Raw genomic sequence first — 2,779 nt, forward strand, 5'->3', positions numbered from 1 at the left:
TAAACTATAAATATTAATTTTGTAAAATATTTAAAATTAACGATATAGATAAATGGTAATTTTTATAAGGTACAAAAAAATTAAATTTAATTGATTTAGTTAGTTTTTGCATGAAGTTCATTAATTTCAAATTCAATCACATAAATTAGTATTGTCATAGATAATATCTTATCTTATATCTAAGCAACGAAATATTTAACAGTATAATAATTATTAATAACAGAAATTACAGGATTTTTATAATAAATTTAAACAAATTTAAAAATGATTATATAATTATTTTATAAAAAACAATGTTTAAATCTTAACGTAATATAAAATCTGACATTTTATCCCGGGCTATAAGTATTATTGTAATTAACATTATTAATTAATATCGAATATTATGTTTTATAATATAATTATTTTAGAGCCTACATTTACATAATAAAAATTAAGTAACCGTTTTAATTAATTTTGTTTATTGCAACACTAAATATAGTTAAATTTTTTTGTGTATACATTTATATCAAAAATCGAGAGTGATAAAAAATAATTTTTTGGGTAATAATATTATTTTTTGAAATCAGTACGATTTTGGTTTCAAGCTTGAATTTTGATATAAACATATAAATTATAGTATTTTTTGCAAATAGAGTAAATATTAGCAAATACTTCACAAATAACAAATCGACAAATCTCCTCAAGCTTAGATTTCGACACACTTTGCATATATTCATTGAATTTTAATACTTTCAATTGAAAATATTAAATATATATTATTGTCATAATATTAAAATCCTATTAAACAAGTTTATTGTCAAAACCCTCAAATTTATCACATTTTTTAAAATCTGAATTAGATCTAAATATACAAGAACAAACCTACATCGAAATATTCTTAACAATTCCTTAACATTAATTATTATCATTTTTATATCAATGTTTTAAATATTACAATATGTTTAAGCCTAAAAATAGAGTAAAATGTCGCGCAGCATTTTGAATGAAAACTCGAATTCATCCTAAATTCAGTACCAATTGCAAAAAAATCATATTCCAATTAAAATATTAAATAATATACAAATTGGTTTTGTGGTAAACAAAAGCCAAAATCAGCTTCAGCCGACCAAATGAAAAAAATCCATAACACTCTTATTTTTATAAAAAGAAATAAAGAAAAATTCTATTAAAATAAAATAGAAGTAATTATTCAAAATGCATTTTTTTGGATGTTTGTTAAAATCAATAAAAAATTTTATTTTCTTATTAATTTTGCAATTGGTACCATATAATTTATATGCTTTCTCATACTTAAAGTATTTATTTATAGCTTAATACTAGTATTTTTATTGTCATACATTACTGAGTTCAATATTATTGTCAAAATTCAGTTAAATTTCGTAAATGTTAAAAAATCTCATTTTTTTTTAAATCTTGAAGTCCAAGATTTTTATTATCCCTTCTTTCTAGCTTTTTGTATTAATAAAACAACAAATTCATATTAAATTAGATCAATCCTTAAAATCGTCAATTTTTAAAATATGATGATTATAAATTGTTTTGCTATAATACATTTTTAGGTCAATAAACATTTTCAATAATTCTTTTAAAATTTAAGTTTAAAAATAAAATAGCGGTAATTTACTCATAGGTAAAGATTATTAGAAAATACTTTAAATATTCAATATAATTATTAAAAATAAGTATTTTTTTTAATTGTCGTTTTATTTAATCCTAGTATATAATTTTAAAATAATAAATGCTTTAATAAGCATTTATTATTTCAAAATTATATACTAGGACTGAAAAAAATTATGACAAATTAAAAAAAAAAATATTGCACTAATGTGCAATATAGCTAAACACGTTAACAATAACAAATTACTTTTTCTATGAAAATATTCAAACAAAAATAATATATATGTATACAGCTCTTACATTAAATTGAAAACCCCTTATAATCTTAATTTTATTTTTGTTTCCGAAATATGTATCTGTCTTGTTCAAATCTATAGAAAACTCAGCACATAAAGCTACTATAGAGAATTTTATAAGATACTTTAGATACTTTGGATATATATATAAGAGAGTTTTCAATTAATTATTAACGAACTCATATATTATAATGTAACAAAATATATGAGATTGTTCAAACAATGTATAAAGATTAGTACAAGTCCTATAAGAATCGTATAAGAATCTTGAAAGATTCACGTGTAACAGTTCAAGTTGTTAGATTTTGTTCTTGGTATATATTTAGCATTTATTTTTACCAGTCTGACGAATATAAATACTACTATTTTAGACTTTAAAAAAATTCTTTTGTAGGATTAAATTGTTTTTCAATCATATACGCTGCACGGCGGATATGTTTTTCCATTGATATATGCATTGGTTGTAAAATTCATCCTTTGTGTGCGCTAAATAGTTTTATTTACTAACTTCAACTAGAACAGTTGTAATTGAATAATTGTAACATATAAAAAATCCGAAAATTGTATTTATATATTAGTATCAATAACAAAAAAAGATTGCAGATTTTGATAAGCGTTAAGGCAAGGCTATATTTGATGAAATTTGTCCAGACCAGTATTTTATATAGAATTTTATTTATACACGAAGCATAATGTGTATAATTTGTTGTAGTAAACTTGAATAAATGTTTAATTAATAAAGCAATTCAATTATCATAAATTTTCTATCCATTCTAGTTGAAATTAGTTTCAATGTAGCTACTTCTCATAGCCTCAGATAGAAGCACTCTTAAGGATTACTGATATTCATCATTATTCGGTTG

This window comes from Ctenocephalides felis, unplaced genomic scaffold, assembly GCF_003426905.1.
Source record: "Ctenocephalides felis isolate EL2017-DRISC unplaced genomic scaffold, ASM342690v1 CF-g0.4_SCAFFOLD_01604, whole genome shotgun sequence".
NCBI classification, from domain to species: domain Eukaryota; kingdom Metazoa; phylum Arthropoda; class Insecta; order Siphonaptera; family Pulicidae; genus Ctenocephalides; species Ctenocephalides felis.